This window comes from Adiantum capillus-veneris, chromosome 5 (assembly GCF_014529385.1).
Source record: "Adiantum capillus-veneris isolate H3 chromosome 5, ASM1452938v2, whole genome shotgun sequence".
Classification (NCBI taxonomy): Eukaryota; Viridiplantae; Streptophyta; class Polypodiopsida; order Polypodiales; family Pteridaceae; genus Adiantum; species Adiantum capillus-veneris.
The window spans coordinates 96,293,797-96,314,447 of NC_140935.1; positions in this window are offsets into that span (position 1 = coordinate 96,293,797).

A 20,651-nucleotide genomic window follows, 5' to 3' on the forward strand; every position below is an offset into this window, starting at 1 on the left:
CCTATCTTGGACAAGTGGTGGACCTCTGTTTCTCTCTATGTTTGAATATAGTTAGCTTGGACAAGTGGTGGACCTTGGAATGAAACCCCCATGTAAAACATATCATGGGCATTTCAAGTGGTGAGAAAGGATACCATTTATGATATAACCTTATAGGTTGGACAAGTGGTGGATCTTAACACATAGTTCGTCTTAATATAATGACATAGAGTGTATAAGTGGTGAATCTTAAGACCAAACCACTCGTGCTACTAGGGATAATAGGTTGGACAAGTGGTGGACCTTGAATGTAAACCCCTCATGTACAAAATATTGTGGGTTTAAGGTATTTCAATGGAGCCAGCTAGCTTCGAGACATGGTGGAGATTGCTTCTCTCTATGTTTCAATGGAACCTATCTTGGAGAAATGGTGGAGGATCCTTCTCTCCATGTTTCTATCTTGGACAAGTGGTGGACCTTTGCTTGTCTCTATGTTTCAATAGGGTTAGCTTGGACAAGTGGTGGAGCTTGGAACAAAACCCCTTTGTAAAACATACCATGGGCATTACAAGTGATGAGAAAAAATATCATTCAAGATATAACCTTATAGGTTGGACAAGTGGTGTATTACCTTGACAAGTGGTGAAGGATACCATTTAAGATATAACCTTATAGGTTGGACAAGTGGTGGACCTTAACACCCAGTACTTTTTAATATAATGACATAGAGTGGACAAGTGGTGAGTCTTAACACTAGGTTGGTAATGGGACACTTTTATGTTCTGGGACACTTTTATGTCGTGTTAAGTGACCATTTTCCTTGAATTATGTCAAGAGTTTCAAAATGGATTTTGAGATTCTATCTATCTAGAAAGTTGTCTCATGAGCTGAAAAAAACTCGACATTTTTTTGGAATATCAATTCCATCTTTAACCTTGTCCTTGCACAACATTTCACAACCTAAACTGTGTGAAAAAATGGGTCCTGTTTTTGGCTTTTTTCAACTTTTTGCAACTATACCACTCTAGAATTCATGTTTGTGAGGTCTATAATGCTAGAGAACTATCTTTAGTAGTCCTCAACATGTCCTGATGCTTCTAGGGAGAAATAAATGTTAAAGTTGTAAGTTATGACCAAATTACAAAAATTGTCAAATCCTGTTTTTTAGCCAATTTTAGCTCTTCTATGATTTTTTTGGTGGCTTTCATGATATCCAAATGTAGTTTTGATTTTCCATGTCGCATACTGTAACATAAAGCTGATATTCCTTGAGTTTTGGGGCACCTAATACCCTATTTTTCATAGTAGACAACGATGGTTGATTTTTTCAATTATAGAAGAAAACAAAACACTCTAGTATATCAAGTATAGATTTTTCAATATTGTTAGTTTTTTGTGACAACTACATGCATTTTGTAGGTAGTAAACCATATCTAGTCATAAGGATCAAATTTGGCTAGATATTGAATAGTCTCTATGGGATTCTACAACTCATAATGTTGAACCTAGTTTTTTCATGTTTGGTGTATTTAGCACTTCATCTTTGTCCCCAAGATTCCCCTTGGTAAGAGATGTATTATTCTTTTGACATGCTCCATGGCTCCTTATGAACCTAAAGGACAATAGGGAACTAAGAAAACATGCATATATTTTTTGTATTGAGCGTGGCTATAGAAACTTTGATGATAGGTTTGCAGAATGGTAAAAATTCAACTTTTTTGTACCTATTTCTTTTGGCAAAGCAAAAAATAGTGAGTGAGAAGCAATCATATGTTCTGATCACCAACCCATTCAAGTTAAGTAGGGAATTTATCTCAAGTCCTACAAAAATCCCTAATATTATTTTTATGCAACAAAACATAAGAAATGACTGTTTTGATGAAAATGTACTAGTCCATCAACTTTGGAGGCTTGGTGTGACCAAAAGATGAGAAATTTTACAAGTTTCTTATTTTTTCCATGTGTAGTAGGCCTGCAACTATAACCTCATGATAGGATTTCACAAAATGAGTGGATCTACTATGGTTTTGGAGGTTTTTTTCAAAACCTTGAAAGGACACTTTTATGTCCTGTTAGGTTACCAGCCTAGTGTTAATACCAAACCACTCATGCTACTAGGTATAATAGGTTAGACAAGTGGTGAACCTTGAATGTAAACACCCCATGTACAAAATATCATGGTTTTAGGGTGTTTCAATGGAGCCTAGCATCTTGGAGACATGGTAGATCTTGATTCTCTCGATGTTTGAATGGTACCTATCTTGGAAAAATGATGGAGGTTACTTCTCTCCATGTTTCAATGGAGCCTAGCTTTGAGAAGTGGTGGACCTTTGCTTCTCTCTATGTTTGAATAGAGTTAGCTTGGACAAGTGGTGGACCTTGGAATGAAACCCTCATGTAGAACATATCATGGGCATTTCAAGTGGTGAGAAGGGATACCATTTAAGATATAACCTTATAGGTTGGACAAGTGGTAGACCTTAACACATAGTTCTTCTTAATATAATGACATAGAGTGTACAAGTGGTGAATCTTGAGACCAAAACACTCCTGCTACTAGGGATAATAGGTTAGTCAAGTGGTGGACCTTGAAATAAAACCCTCCATGTACAAAATATAGTGGGTTTAGGGTATTTAAATGTATCCTAGCTTGGAGACATGGTGGAGCTTGCTTCTCTCCATGTTTCAATGAAGCTTATCTTGGAGAAATGGTGGAGCATCCTTCTCTCCATGTTTCAATATAGCTTAGCTTGGACAAGTGGTGGACCTTTGCTTCTCTCTATGTTTCAATAGAGTTAGCTTGTACAAGTGGTGTACATTGAAACAAAACCCCCATGTAAAACATATCATGGGTATTTCAAGTTGTGAGACAAAATACCATTTAAAATATAACCTTATAGGTTGGACAAGTGGTGGACCTTAACACCCAATCCTTTTTAATACAATGACATAGAGTGGACAAGTGGTGAATCTTGAGACCAAACCTATCAAGCTATTAGGGATACTAGGTTGGACAAGTGGTGGACCTTGAATGTGCATCCCCTATGTACAAAATATCATGAGTTTAGGGTGTTTCAATGGAGTCTAGCAGATTGGAGACATGGTGGAGCTTGCTTCTCTCCGTGTTTCAAGTGGTGGACCTTCAATTATTTTCCCATACCTAATTTAGACAACTCATACACTTTGCAACTCTAAAGGTTGGAGGAGTGGTGGAGGTTTGTTTATTTCCATGTTTTAATGGATCCTAGCTTGGACAAGTGGTGGACCTTGGAAAAAAGTCCCCCCTATACAACATAGCTAAGGCTTTTCATGTTTTAATAGAAGAGAGCTTGGACAAATGGTGGAGCTTGCTTATCTCCATGTGGATTTTAGAACTAGCTTCGACAAGTGGTGGAGCTTTGCTTTTCTACTCTTCATAATACAATGAGGTATAGGTTGGTTACATGGTGAATCTTAAGGCCAAACCTCCCATCTTACTAGAGATGACAGTCTAGATAAGTAGTCAATCTTCTATCATTTCCCCATGCTTATAATTAGACAATTAGTAGAACTAGCATCTTTCTATGTTGTCTATAGCTGAGCTTGGACAAGTAGTGGACCTTGCTACTCTCTTCCCTTGGTTTATTAGTTTGAAGACTCATTATATATACTTTCTTAGATCAATATACTTACTCATTAGTTAGGTTACAAGTAGGTATGTAATGTGTTAGCCACAAGGGACTTTGAATATTGAATAGTAAGAAAGTCAAGTGCTGGTTTGAAGATCTTTTTCTTATCTAAACTAGACTCTAACTCAATAATAAGTTTCTTAAGTTCCACGAATGGTACTATATAGGCTCCAAAAGAGTCTTTATTGGTTTGTGCTAGATTCTAACTCCTTTTGATGGGGTAGAATCCTATAAAAATGAGGCACTATAAGTTTTACCTTAGCTCAAATGGATTTTCACTTAAACTAGATTGCAATTTGGCACTCGAGTATCTTTGTCTCGATGGAGTTTAACACTAGATACATAGTAGTGATATTTAAGCTTCATGTCTCTTCACTTGATAGAGATATGAGACCATACTTTCAAGGTCACCACTTGTCTAACCTAAACACCAATGTGAGACATGGGAGCAAGAAAGCCATCCGATATTGTTTTAAGGACTATTACATAGTCAATCAATAACTTAAGTAAAGCAAAAAGATTGGATCTTTCACAATTAATAACTTAAGTAAAGACAAAAAGACTTGGATCTTTGAGTTTTTTTTTCAAACTAAAAGCACAATCTAATGGTAACAAAACTATAAATCACAATTGAAAGTTTTGAACAAGAAAAAGATCAGCAATCTTAATAAGAAGGATACTTTTCATTTCATTTGATGATTACAAATTAAAAGAAAATCTCTCAAGAAATTGATAAACAAAAATGTAGGTGATTGCTTCATTATTTTGAGCAAAAACATCAAAATCTGTATTGATTGAGCTCCATCTAGTAATATCCTTTGTAAGATCCTCCAGGAAGGAATAAAAAGAAAGATTTGTTAGATACCATGCACATGAGTGTTCAAGCATGTGTAGCAAGAATATATGATATGTCACTAGTACCTTAGGGTTGTTTTCTATCCAGCCTTAGAAGATTATTCTCAGCTTTCACCTTATTTATATAAGCCTTTGCTGTGGCTGCCTTCAAAACTCCTTTGTGTTACAACCCAATTGCCTAGCTAAAGTGGTCAATTGTGATGCCTTCATGATTTCAATGGGTGTACGCTCCTTTGCCAATATCTCTTGTATTTGGGATCTTCTCATTTCATTGTGGTGGCTTGTGTCACTTGCGTCTTCAATGATAGTTTCACCTCTGTCACCTTTTGCAGGTGGTATTCTTCTTGTAAAGAACACCTTAGCTGACCAAACATCATTTTTCTGCTTCCAATACTCCATGATTTGTTTATATTCACTATCATTTGTCACAATAGGTTGTCCATAATTATTAGAAGAAATTAAATCATGCACATCCCTTCTCTCATCAAGCTGAAACAAGTATGGAAGTAGATCCTCCAAGAGCATATTGTCAACCATCTTCTCAACATCAAATTGTGATGGAAAAATGCAATTGTTTGCTGGTGAAATACATCCCTTGTAAGGAGAGTCATCAATAAGAACTTTTCTTTGTGGATCACATTCAAACCCCATGGATATTTTGGCTAGAGGCTTGAACATTGCCTCAACGTTTGGATTGTCAAGTTTAAACAATTTTTGAGTTTGAGCGGTGTAGCAAACATCTTGCGACCAAATTGCAAAGAAAGGCAATGTATCCTCAGCTAAGTTGTTTAGTTCTCCAAGTTTGATACACATTACTCCTAGTAGCTGTCGACCAAATTGCAACATTAAATCGCTGTAAAATAGTCTTCAAGAATTGGATGCAACCTGGACTAAGTATAATGTATCTTTTTGAATCCATTTGCACTGAGTTGTGGTGTGAGGATGGTTGAGGGGAACGTTTCACCAATAGACCATTTAAATCCAATATAACTATAAGCATGGATTTCTCAACATCTACACTACATGAGTGGACTTTTCAGTCTCTTTTGATGTATGTTTCATTTTTGAATCATCGATTTCTTGGTTCTCATTATTGCAAGCTTGCTCAAGTTGCACAACACTAGACTCTAGTATATAAATATCATCCATCTTGGGCACTTCAGAAACCATAGAATCGATGGATTCTATAGTTGTTTACTGAACCATAGGAGCATTATCCATCCCAGTTTGTGAATCTAAGAAAACACAAACACAATTGGTATCTCAAAACTCACTAGAATTTAATTCACCATATTTACATGTAGAACTCCTAGTAAGAAGTAAAATCGTTCTGAGAATCCTTGCAACCATTTTCAGCATTGGTACACAAAACACCACTTGTCTAAAATACAATCTACTAAAGAAACATTTTCCATCCTACACTTTATTAAAGATGAGTACTTAAAGTGAAAACTAAAAGCCACAACTTGTTGAGGAAACATGGATACAAGGTCCATCGAATGTCCAGCCTAGACTACAAGAAAACAATTAGAGATTTGGCTTAGATTTGGATTCAAAGGCCACCACTTATTCAAGTAAGATAGCTCCACTTGTTTAAGACAGTAATGTTTGAAGCCCCACCACTTGTCCAACCTAGACATTGATTAAATTTTGGTAAGATTTATCACAGATCGAGAGTAGAATCAAGATTCTATGGCCAAGGTAATCAAATAAGTTAGACAACACACAAAGCATAAGGGCACTCTAGATTCTCGTTGAGCATAAACTAAACAATAATCAAATGTTACATTCACTTGAGATTTCATCCATGAAAAATAAAAATGATGCATTTACTTGAGATTTCCATCCATGTACAATACTTTACAATGTCAAGTAAACTCATACTCAGCAAACAACTCTTCTCCTGCTTCAACTTGACAAATAGTCTCAATGCATACATGGCCATATTCTTCTGACTTGATGTGTGAAGAGGTGCATTTATGCCAAGGTGGAAAATTTGGATCAAATGTATAGCGTACGTTGGGACAAAAACATGTATTGTGAGAACTATTTATATAGCCCGACATGTTTCCTTCTTCTAAACAACCAATATGTATGATTGAGCTTCCTCTTCTTCTATGTTTGGATCCTCTAGAAGAGATTATTTAGAAGCTCTTGAAAATATTTTGCATATCTTTTTCCAGTCTTTAAATCTATACTTATGCCTTCCATAGTTTAGAGTAGTCACACCACTTTCCAGGGTAGTATGCACAAATAGCCCATAACCAACTCCTTGAATACATGAAAGTCGCACTTCAAAATACACACCGTTAATATGGAAAATTTCATCTTTGGGAATAGGAAAAGTTGGTGTCCCAAAAGGATCTTCATGCCAATCATAGTGTGAAATACATCTAGTTTTTATATCACTTAACTCGTTTGTGTCTGCAAAAAGATAAAAATATTATGCATAAAATAATGACAAGATCAAAGAAAGATATCATTATTTTATAGTCCAATAGGTCCATTGTATGGAAGACTTAGAGTGCCTCTTACATGGTTCCTCCAAGGTTTCCAAAAAATAAAATCATTGAAAAAACAAGGCCACTGTGTCTCCAATCTATTGCCCGTTTGAAGCATAGAGAGAACCAAGGTCCACCACTTGTCCAAGCTAGACATGGGGCATTGACACAAGGTCCAACACTTATCCAAGAACCCTATAGTATATGTGTTAACATGGGATGCGTTGATGCAACAAAAGTAGTCTAGCCTCCTCGTCCATCTCTTTTTTCTTGTAGCCTAGAGGGATTAGCTTCAAGGTCTATCACTAGTCAAAAACTACACATAGAATGGAGAGAAGCAAGGTCCACCACTTCTAAAAGCTATTATTTTCTCCCAATTCTTTCAAAACCCATGATACGTTGTACATGGGGGGGCGGAGGGGTTCTTGTTTCAAGGTCCACCACTTGGCGAAGATAGGATCCATTGAAACATGAAGAGAAGCAAGCTCTACCATTTGTCCAAGCTAGGTGCCATTGAAACATGAAAACCCCATAATATGTTGTATACGGGGGGTGTTTTTCAAGGTCCACCACTTGTCTAATCTATGGTCCATTGGAACATGGAGAAAAGAAAATCTCCACCAATTTTCCAAGCTAGGATCCATTGAAACATGGAGAGAAGCAAGCTCCATTGTTTGTCTAAGCTAGGCTCCATTGGAACATGGACAAAACAAAATCCACCACTTGCCTATTATTGCATAGATATTTTGGTTTGAAGGTCCACCACTTGTCCAACCTTGCCTTCATGTGTGGAGATAATCAAGGGTGCAATTCTTCTCTAAGCTAGGCACATAAAAGAGTTGCAAGGTCCAATACATATACAATCTATGATGGTTTGTAGCATGGGAGGTTTCATTTTAAGGTTGACCACTTCTCCAGCTCCGCTTGTCCAACCTCAGATCCATTGAAGCATGGAGAAGAAAGGTTTACCAACTCTCCAAAATAGGCAAGAAAATCTCTACAAAACCCATGAATTGTTAATATATGCTATGCTGTGGAGTTTTGTTTGAAGGTCCACTCCTTATCCAAGCTAGAATCCATTGAAGCATGGAAATAAGTAAGATATATCTCTAGTCCAAGATAGGATCCATTGAAACAAGAGAGAAGCAAGGTCCACCACTTGTCCAAGCTATGCATGGGTAATTGATATATGGACCACTACGTTTTCACCTATACTATGCTCTATCATGGATGGTTTCATATCCCACTAATTTTCCAACCTATCTAATATGTTGTATTATGGGGGTTTGGTTTCAAGGTACTTCACTTGTCTAAGGTGGGTTCCATTGAAGCATGGAGAGAAACAATGTCTACCACTTGTCCAAAATATGCTCCTTTGAAACATAAAAGCAAGGTCCACCACTTGTCCAAGATAATGTTTCTCTCCATTGAAGCATGGAGAGAAACAAGGTCTACCACCTGTCCAAAATATGCTCCATTGAAACATAAAAGCAAGGCCCACCACTTGTCCAAGCTAATGTAACAAATGCGTGTTGGTTGCAAGGTGTACCACACTTGTCTAAACTAGTCTCCATGCAAGGTCCACCACATGTCCAAGCTATATGAACTTGGTTTGAAGGTCTACCACACCTCTTGAAATTAGGATCCATGTAAGGTCCACCTTTTGTCAAGCTATGCCTTTAGTGAGTACTAAAACTAAGTGAATTACAGTACTTAAATACCTTTCCAAGCTCATTAAGGTTTTGGTCTCTAAGGCCACCACCACATGTCTAATCTATGCTCTAATTGATTACTTATGCTAGTTCTCAAAGTCCAAACATAAGCTCCCTTCTAGCAAGGCTAGTTTAAATTTAGGCTCCAATACCTATCTAAGCTAGGTTAAATTTATGAAGCATCACCATTTAATCAAGCTAGGATCTAATGTAGCAGATCAAGGGGGTATTGATTAAAGGTCCAAAACTTATTGAGTTCAAGCTCTTAAGTAATTAAGTCTTCATGAGTATTAAAGTTATAGTTTTAGTCTAAAGATCCACCATTCAAAAAATCAAGTAATTTACTATTTACATTCAATCCTTAAATGCTTGAGATAAAAAATACAAACTCAATCAATACTATATAAAGTAAAATCTAACGTTAAGGGTATGAAATCAGTAATAACAAGAAACACTAACATGCACAAGAAGCTCAAAACATACGTGTCTCCATTTCCAAAAAGTCCTCCATTGACAGAGGATGTTGTTTTTCTTGTTCTTCTTCTCTTCGTGGAGAGCACTCCTTTGTAATAGGCACAGTGTCATCTAATTGCAAAGTGGATTGTTGAAGTCCAGCCCATTTTTCTATATCTTCATGAGACTTAACAAACTCTAGCAGCCTGGTCTCCACGTTTTTTGCCTCCTCCACATTGTCAACTAAGCATATAAGTTCTTTTTTCTGTTGTATTCCTTCTTGTGCAACCAAGGAGCCATCACCAGAAACATCAACAAGCTTGCGGTCTTCAAAACAATATGTACAAATGTAGTGCTTGACCAAAGCTCTTTTTTGGCCTCCACATATTGCAAATCTGACATATCTTTATCTTCTACTTGAAGAAGAGAACAATCAATTGGCATGGGATGTTCCTCTGATCTTCTTCTGAGGTCTTCAAATGCATTGTCTTGTCCCAAGAAGGCAATAACTGTTAGGAATTGAATTGCTCCTTTGCAAGGAGCTGATGGAAAGTGATGCAGTACACCATAGCAATGGTAGCTCAGATTATCTCCCATGGCATGGAAGGCACATTGCAATTTTGTGAAGTTAGTGAAATCCACAAATGCAAGAAAGACAAATCCAGGATCTGTTAGCCATCCAGCAATAGCCAAGATCCTATCCAAAGCATTGTTAAATGTCTCCTCACTCCACTTCAAACTGCCTTCAAGGTGTTTTGTCATATCTAAAACACACATAAGCCAATAGGCACTTTGTTATTGAAGTGGTGCATCAAGTAGAGATTGCCTTCCATTTGTAGGTTCACCACATAGATTGACCATGGTAAACCTCTAGGCTCAATTTTCTCCTTTTGAAGGTGAATTTCCCATTTCATGAATTTTATTGCTCCATCTGGAAAAGCCATTTTCCTTGTTCCACGCTTAAAACTAGATCTGAGCCATTCCTCGCATAGCATTAGAAGTGTTTTATAAACAACATCATTGATATTATACATTTTGACCACCTCCTCCTAGTCTTTACATGGTAAAGACTCATTCAAATTGTTGAAGCCCTCAAGAAGTGCATCTTGAATCAATTTGTCTTGCTTCAACTGCTTGATTCGATCATACATGTCAGTTTCATCACCATCCTTTGCACTCTTTGACAGTAAAATATTCTCATCTGTAATCTCTTCATGAATAGTCTTTACCTCTGATTCCTCAAGGCCACAAAGGTAATACAGTTGTTGGGGGTTTCTTATTCTCCTCTTCTAGCATTTCAATGATTTCTAACCAGTAGACATAAATTGGATCAGAGTGCGTCACCATGTGTGCCTATTTAGCAATCCAACTTGCTGCTACACTCATTCTTGCCAATCGAAGAAAATCCTAAAAAGAAATAGAGAAATAATTAAACTATTGAGCAAGATTTGTTAATTAACACTAGAATGGTAACCTAATAGGACATAAAAGTGTCCTTTCAGGGTTTTGGGAAAAATTTTCAAAACCATAGTAGATCCACTCATTTTGAAAAATCCTTTCATGAGCTTATAGTTCAATAACTAGTACATATGGAAAAAATGAGAAACTTGTAATTTTTCTCATCCCTTGGTCACTACAAGACTCCAAAGTTGATGGACCAGTGCATTTTGCCCAAAACAACAATTTCTTACGGTTGATTAAATATAAATAAGAGTGGGGATTTTTGTAGGACATGAGATAAAATGCCCCGTTAACTTCAATGGGTTGGTGACCTAAACATATGGTTGCTTTTACCTCACTAATTTGGTTTTGGGCAAAAAAATAGGTACAAAAAAGTTGCATTTTTGTCATTCTGCGGACCTATCATCAAAGTTTCTATAGTCACGCTCAATACAGATACTATATACATGTTTTCTTGGTTCCCTTTGGGCCTTTGGATTCAAAAGGATCCATGGAGCATGTCAAAAGGATAATAAATCTCTTACAATTGGAACCTTGGGGGCAATGATAAAGTGCTAAATACAGCAAACATGAAAAAACTGGGTTTAGCATTATGACCTCTAGAAACCCATAGAAACTACTCAATATCTAGCCAAGTTTGTAGTCTAGGATTAGATATGGTTACTACCTACAAAATACACAATTGGCCTAAGAAACTAGCAATATTGTGAAAGTTATACTTGCTACTCTAAAATGTATCATATTCTTCAGCAATCAAAAAACTCAACCATCATCACATACTATGCTATATAGCATATTAGGTCCCCCAAAACTCAAGGAAGATTAGCTTTATGGTATACATTACACTTACACAATCAAAATTGAATTTGTATACCAAGAAAGCCACCAAAAAAATCATAAAAGTGTTAATTTTGGCCAAAAAAAGGATTAAGCAATTCTTGTAAATTGGTCATACCTTTCAATTTTAACACTTATCTCTCCCTACAAGCATCAAAACATGTTGAGAACTATGAAGGCCTAACCTCTAGCCATCTAAACCTCACAAACATGAGGTTTAGAGTGGTATAGTTGCTAAAAATTTAAAAAAAGTCAAAAACAGGACCCGTTTTTTCACACAGTTTAGGTTCAAAAATGTTGTGCAAGAGTAAGGTTAATGGTGAGATCGATACTCCAAAAAAAAATTCTAAGTTTTTTTCAGCTCATAAGGCAACTTTGTGGATATATAGCACCTACAAATTCATTCTCATACTCTTCAAATAATTCAAGAAAAATGGTCACTTAATAGGACACAAAAGTGTCCAATGACATAAAAGTGTCCTGTTACCATTCTAGTGTTAAAGACTATCAAAAAGACAAAGAAAATAACTTACATCCCATCCGGCACGAGATGCATGTCCCTCTGCAATTCCACTTGCTTCCTTTGGTGGTCGTCGTGAGAAGATCCATTAACTCCATAAATGTCTCAATATTTGGTTGTAAGGTTGCTTGACATACAATGCCTGAGCCTCCTCATTTGCAGTGGTAGATATAGCAGTTGCAACAAATGGAGAAGCATTCACAACAAGGCGAGCCTTTCTAAATTTATACACGTCAATCAGTCTTTCAAATATCTCTTTGTTGTTTTTTTCATTGTGAAGCAAAAATTTTGCAGCATAGATTGAATGCTGCCCATCAAGAAGCCAATAATGATAATCTTTATTTTTTTTCTCTTCTACCTCTTCTACTGGTAAAGGAGTCCCCTTCTTTGACTTTGCATTTCGAACAGGCATCAAATATGCACATGCTGCAGGCTTGGTCGTACTCCATGAAAATCCAAATAACACACCTTCAACGTGTTTTTTATCCATAATACGTGCATTATAGTGATCAGGAGAAAGCTAACAATTTTGAATAGGTATATAAAATCCCCTATATTGGAAAGGAAAATAGTTTATGTACTTATTCATTCCACCTGTATCTTTTTCTTGTCCTTTAATGGCCTCGGCTTCTAAAACATCTGGATCCACAATTCTCATCTTTGACATTGAACCCTCTGTTGATGAGGATGCCAAAGATGCATTGTCTACATAAAAAATGGATCTAGTTCGCTTAGCTACTACTTTTTGAACTTTTGCTTGCTTGTTTGTGGATGGTGGTCGTGAGGATTTCACCTTTTTTCGTTGTAGTGTGGCAATGATGGAGCTTTGAAGTTGATCTGCTGTGATATTTGGATTTGATTCTGCAAACTTTCATCCTCGAGAAAACATTTTCTCTTCTTTGTTTCTAGACATGCGATCCAATGCATCCTGGAGATAGTTGAAATTCTAGACTCATTGGAACTAGAATGTCAATGCATTCCACCTCTGGATGACTATCAACTACAGAGACAGATGCTTCCACAACTTGTCCAACATCTTCAAACAAGCTGTCATTCTCTTTTTTGGAAATAAATAGATGCACCTTATAAAATTGTGCCCCCTCTATACCATGTATGTCCAAATACCATTTCCTAAGATCATTGCAAGTATAGTCAACTGAGACAGCAACCCTTGCAACTTTTGGAGCCATCTTTCCAGAAACAAAAAAAAACCAAATGTTATTTTAACATATACTTTTTTGTACTAATGGATTAAGGTCGTGTGAATACAAGGTCCACCACTTGTTCAAGCTAGATCTAAGAAAGTATACATAGTGATCTTTTAAGCTAGTAAACCAAGGGAGGAGAGAAGAAAGGTCCACCACTTGTCCAAGCTCAACTCTAGACAACATGGAGAGATTAGAGGTCTATTAATTGTCTAATATAGACATGAAGAAATGATAGAAGGTTGAACACTTGTCCAACCTATCATCTCTAGTAAAATGGGAGGTATGGCCTTAAGATTCACCATGTAACCAGCCTATAGGTTATTGTATTGTGAAGACTTGCAAAGAAAAGCTCCACCACTTATCCAAGCTAATTCCAAAATCAACATGGAGAAAAGCAAGCTCCACCATTTTTCCAAGCTCAGCTCCATTGAAACATGGAAAACCTATTATCCCTAGTAGCATGAGTGGTTTGGTCTCAAGATTCACCATTTGTCCACTCTATTTTATTAATATAATAATACTTGGGTGCTAAGTCCCACCACTTGTCCAACCTATAAGGTTATATCTTAAATGGTATAATTTCTTACCACTTGGAATGCCCATAATATGTTTTACATGGGAATTTTGTTCCAAGGTCCACCACTTGTCCAAGCTAACTCTATTGAAACATGGAGAGAAGAATGCTCCACCATTTCTCCAAGATAAGCTCCATTGAAACATGGAGAGAAGCAAGATCCCCCATGTCTCGAAGATGCTAGGCTCCATTGAAATACCTTAAACCTAGGATAATTTGTACATGCGGGTTTAAATTGAAGGTCCACCAATTTCCCAGCCTATTATTCCTAGTAGCATGAGTGGTTTGGTCTCAAGATTCATTCACTCTATGTTATTATATTGAGAAGATCTGGGTGTTAAGGTCAATCAATTGTCCAACCTATAAGGCTACTTCTTAAATGGTATTCTTTATCACCACTTGGAATGTCCATGATATGTTTAACATGGAGGTTTGGTTCCAAGGTCCACCACTTTTCCAAGCTAACTCTATTGAAACATAGAGAGAAGCAAAGGTCCACCACTTGTCCAAGCTAGGCTCCATTGAAACATGGAGAGAAGGATGCTCCATCATTTCTCAAAGATAGGCTCCATCGAAACATGGAATAAAGCAAGCTCCACCATGTCTCCAAGATGCTAGGCTCCATTAAAATACCCTGAGCCTAGGATATCTTTTGCACCACTTGTCTAATCTATTATCCCTAGTGAATGAGTGTTTTGGTTTCAAGATTCACTACTTGTCAACTCTATGTCATTATATTAAGAATTGGGTGTTAAAGTCCACCACTTGTCCAACCTATAAGGTTATATCTAAAATGGTATCCTTTCTCACCACTTGGAATTCTCCAAGATGCTAAGCTCTATTGAAATACCTTAAACCCACGATATTTTGTACTTGGCGGGTTTACATTCAAGGTCCACCACTTGTCCAACGTAGTATCCCTAGCAGCATGAGTGGTTTGGTCTCAAGATTCACCACTTTTCCACTCTATGTCATTATATTAAGAAGATCTAGGTGTTAAGGTCCACCACTTGTCCAACCTATAAGGCTATATCTTAAAGTGTATTCTTTCTCACCACTTGGAATGACCATGATAGGTTTCACATGGGGGTTTGGTTCCAAGGTCCACCATTTGTCCAAGATAACTCTATTGAAACATAGAGAGACGCAAAGGTCCAACACTTGTCCAAGATAGGCTCCATTAAAACATGGAGAGAATGATGCTCCACCATTTGTCCAAGATAGGCTCCATTGAAACATGAAGAGAAGCAAGCTCCACCATGTCTGCAAGATGCTAAGCTCTATTGAAATACCTTAAACCCACGATATTTTGTACTTGGCAACTTTACATTCAAGGTCCACCACTTGTACAACCTATAAGGCTATATCTTAAAGTGTATTCTTTCTCACCACTTGGAATGACCATGATAGATTTTACATGGGGGTTTGGTTCCAAGGTCCACCATTTGTCCAAGCTAACTCTATTCAAACATACAGAGACGCAAAGGTCCAACACTTGTCCAAGATAGGCTCCATTGAAACATGGAGAGAAGGATGCTCCACCATTTCTCCAAGATAGGCTCCGTTGAAACATGAAGAGAAACAAGCTTCACCATGTCTGCAAGATGCTAATCTCTATTGAAATACCTTAAACCCACGATATTTTGTACTTGGCAGGTTTACATTCAAGATCCACCACTTGTGCAACCTATTATCTTTAGTAGCATGAGTGGTTTGGTCTCAAGATTCACCACTTTTCCACTCTATGTCATTATATTAAGAAGATTTGGGTGTTAAGGTCCACCACTTGTCCAACCTATGAGGCAATATCTTAACACTAGGTTGGTAACCTAACAGGACATAAAAGTGTCCTTTCAGGGTTTTGAAGAAAACCTCCAAAACCATAGTAGATTCACTCATTTTGTAAAATCCTTTCATGAGGTTATAGTTCAAGGCCTACTACACATGGAAAAAATAAGAAACTTGTAAAATTTCTCATCTTTTAATCACACCAAGCCTCCAAAGTTGATGGACCAGTACATTTCATCAAAACAATCATTTTTTACGTTTTGTTGCATAAAAATAAGATTAGGGATTTTTGTAGGACTTGAGATAAATTCCCTAGTTAACTTCAATGGCTTGGTGATCAGAACATATGATTGCTTCTCACTTACTATTTTTTGTTTTGCCAAAAGAAATAGGTACAAAAAAGTTTAATTTTTACCATTCTGCAAACCTATCATCAAAGTTTCTATAGCCATGCTCAATACAAATAATATATGCATGTTTTCTTAGTTCCCTATTGTCCTTTAGGTTCATAAGGAGCCATGGAGCATGTCAAAAGAATAATACATCTCTTACCAAGGGGAATGTTGGGGACAAAGATGAAGTGCTAAATACAGCAGACATGAAAAAACTGGGTTCAACATTATGAGTTATAGAATCCCATAGAAACTATTCAATATCTAGCCAAATTTGATCCTTATGACTAGATATGGTTACTACCTACAAAATGCATGTAGTTGTCACAAGAAACTAATAATATTGAAAAAGCTATACTTGATATACTAGAATGTTTCGTTTTCTTCTATAATTGAAAAAATCAACCATCGTTGTCTACTATGAAAAATCGGATATTAGGTGCCCCAAAACTCAAGGAATATTAGCTTTATGTTACAATATTTGACATAGAAAATCAAAACTGCATTTGGATATCATGAAAGCCACCAAAAAAATCATAGAAGAGCTAAAACTGGCTAAAAAACAGGATTTGACAATTTTTGTAATTTGGTCATAACTTACAACTTTAACACTAGGTTGGTAACCTAACAGGACATAAAAGTGTCCTTTCAGGGTTTTGGAAAAAACCTCCAAAACCATAGTAGATCCACTCATTTTGTAAAATCCTTTCATGAGGATATAGTTCAAGGCCTACTACACATGGAAAAATTAAGAAACTTGTAAAATTTCTCATCTTTTGGTCACACCAAGCCTCCAAAGTTGATGGACCAGTACATTTTCATCAAAACAGTCATTTCTTACATTTTGTTGCATAAAAATAAGGTTAGGGATTTTTGTAGGACTTGAGATAAACTCCCTAGTTAACTTCAATGGGTTGGTGATCAAAACATATGATTGCTTGTCACTCACTATTTTTTTTTTTGCCAAAAGAAATAGTTACAAAAATGTTGATTTTTTACCATTCTGCAAACCTATCATCAAAGTTTCTATAGCCACGCTCAATACAAAAAATATATGCATGTTTTCTTATTTTCCTATTGTCCTTTAGGTTCATAAGGATCCATGGAGCATGTCAAAAGAATAATACATCTCTTACCAAGGGGAATCTTGTGGACAAAGATGAAGTGCTAAATACAGCAAACATGAAAAAACTGGGTTCAACATTATGAGTTGTAGAATCCCATAGAAACTATTCAATATCTAGCCAAATTTGATCCTTATGACTAGATATGGTTACTACCTACAAAATGTATGTATTTGTCACAAGAAACTAACAATATTGAAAAAGCTATACTTGATATACTAGATTGTTTCGTTTTCTTCTATAATTGAAAAAATCAACCATCGTTGTGTACTATGCAAAATAGGGTATTAGGTGCCCCAAAACTCAAGGAATATTAGCTTTATGTTACAATATGCGACATAGAAAATCAAAACTGCATTTGGATATCATGAAAGCCACCAAAAAAATCATAGAAGAGCTAAAATTGGCTAAAAAACAGGATTTGACAATTTTTGTAATTTGGTCATAACTTACAACTTTAACATTTATTTCTCCCTGGAAGCATCAGGACATGTTGAGGACTACTAAAGATAGTTCTCTAGCATTATAGACCTCACAAACATGAATTCTAGAGTGGTATAGTTGCAAAAAGTTGAAAAAAGCCAAAAACAGAGCCCGTTTTTTCACACAATTTAGGTTGTGAAATGTTGTGCAAGGACAAGGTTAAAGATAGAGTTGATATTCCAAAAAAATGTCAAGTTTTTTTCAGCTCATGAGAAAACTTTCTAGATAGATAGCACCTCAAAATCCATTTTGAAACTCTTGACATAATTCAAGGAAAATGGTCACTTAAGAGGACATAAAAGTGTCCCATTACCAACCTAGTGTTAACATTTATTTCTCCCTAGAAGCATCAGGACATGTTGAGGACTACTAAAGATAGTTTTCTAGCATTATAGACCTCACAAACATGAATTCTAGAGTGGTATAGTTGCAAAAAGTTGAAAAAAGACAAAAACAGGACATGTTTTTTCACACAGTTTAGGTTGTGAAATGTTGTGCAAGGACAAGGTTAAAGATGGAATTGATATTCCAAAAAAATGTCGAGTTTTTTTCAGCTCATGAGACAACTTTCTAGATAGATAGCACCTCAAAATCCATTTTGAAACTCTTGATATAATTCAAGGAAAATGGTCACTTAACAGGACATACAAGTGTCCCAGGACATGAAAGTGTCCCATTACCAACCTAGTGTTAAAGTGTATTCTTTCTCACCACATGGAATGACCATGGTAGGTTTTACATGGGGGTATAGTTCCAAGGTCCACCATTTGTCCAAGATAACTCTATTGAAACATAGAGAGACGCAAAGGTCGAACACTTGTCCAAGCTAGGTTCCATTGAAACATGGAGAGAAGGATGCTCCACCATTTCTACAAGATAGGCTCCATTGAAACATGAAGAGAAGCAAGCTGCACCATGTCTCCAAGATGCTAGGCTCCATTGAAATAACTTAAACCCATGATATTTTGTACATGGGAGGTTTACATTCAAGGTCCACCACTTATCCAACCTATTATCCCTAGTAGCATGAGTGGTTTGGTCTCAAGATTCACCACTTTTCCACTCTATGTCATTATATTAAGAAGATCTGGGTGTTATGCTCCACCACTTGTCCAACCTATAAGGCTATATGTTAAAGGTTATTCTTTCTCACCACTTGGAATGACCATGATAGGTTTTATATGGGGGTTTGGTTCCAAGGTCCACCACTTGTCAAAGCTAACTCTATTGAAACATAGAGAGAAGCAAAGGCCCACCACTTGTCCAAGCTAGGCTCCATTGAAACATGGAGAGAAGGATGCTCCACCATTTGTCCAAGATAGGCTCCATTGAAACATGAAGAGAAGCAAGCTGAACCATGTCTCCAAGATGCTAGGCTCCATTGAAATACGTTAAACCCATGATATTTTGTACATGGGAGGTTTAGATTCAAGGTCCACCACTTATCCAACCTATTATCCCTAGTAGCATGAGTGGTTTGGTCTCAAGATTCACCACTTTTCTACTCTATATCATTATATTAAGAAGATATGGGTGTTAAGCTCCACCACTTGTCCAACCTATAAGGCTATATGTTAAAGGTTATTCTTTCTCACCACTGGGAATGACCATGATAGGTTTTATATGGGGGTTTGGTTCCAAGGTCCACCACTTGTCAAAGCTAACTCTATTGAAACATAGAGAGAAGCAAAGGCCCACCACTTGTCCAAGCTAGGCTCCATTGATACATGGAGAGAAGGATGCATCACCATTTGTCCAAGATAGGCTCCATTGAAACATGAAGAGAAGCAAGATCCACCATGTCTACAAGATGCTAAGCTCTATTGAAATACCTTAAACCCACGATATTTTGTACTTGGCAACTTTACATTCAAGGTCCACCACTTGTCAAACCTATTATCCCTAGTAGCATGAGTGGTTTGCTCTCAAGATTCACCACTTTTCCACTCTATGTCATTATATTCACAAGATTTGGGTGTTAAGGTCCACCACTTGTACAACCTATAAGGCTATATCTTAAAGTGTATTCTTTCTCACCACTTGGAATGACCATGATAGATTTTACATGGGGGTTTGGTTCCAAGGTCCACCATTTTTCCAAGCTAACTCTATTCAAACATACAGAGACGCAAAGGTCCAACACTTGTCCAAGATAGGCTCCATTCAAACATGGAGAGAAGGATGCTCCACCATTTCTCCAAGATAGGCTCCATTGAAACATGAAGAGAAACAAGCTCCACCATGTATGCAAGATGCTAAGCTCTATTGAAATACCTTAAACCCACGATATTTTGTACTTGGCAGGTTTACATTCAAGATCCACCACTTGTCCAGCCTCTTCTCCCTAGTAGCATGAGTGGTTTGGTCTCAAGATTCAGCACTTTTCCACTCCGTGACATTATAGTAAGAAGATTTGGGTGTTAAGGTCCACCCTATAAGGTTATATCTTAAATGATACTCTTTCTAATCACTTGGAATGCGCATGATATGCTTTACATGGGATTTTGTTCCAAGGTCCACCACTTGTCCAAGCTAGATCTATTACATATAGCATGCATACAATATTCAACTAGATTCCCTACCTATCATATCCAGAAGCATGGATGCTCTGGCTTTAAGGTCCACCACTTGCCCAATCTATAGTCTCTTATGTAAGGGAGATTGTGCTATAAATTCAAAACCTTCCCGGGTAAATATAAAATTCAAATCTTATCGCCTAAATTTAAAATATCCCTTTGAAATTTTAAATATCACGCCCAAATTTTAAAATATCCCGCCCAAATTTAAAATTCAATTTTTTTTATTAAATTCAAATTTTATTGCTTAAATTTAAAATATCCCATGCGAAATTGATTTTAAATTCAAGTTTACCACAAAAAGATGTGATTATCCTGCCTAAATTCAAATTCGCAAACCTCAAATCCTTATATTGTACATAAATTCAGAAAAATTCAAATTAACAAGTCCAAATTGATATTAGTTTGCATAGATATCAATTTATCACACCTAAATTATGTCACCATGTTAGAGAGAGTGGTTAGATAATTTGAACAAGGTCCACCACTTGTCCAACCTAGATACCAAGAAGGATTGAGT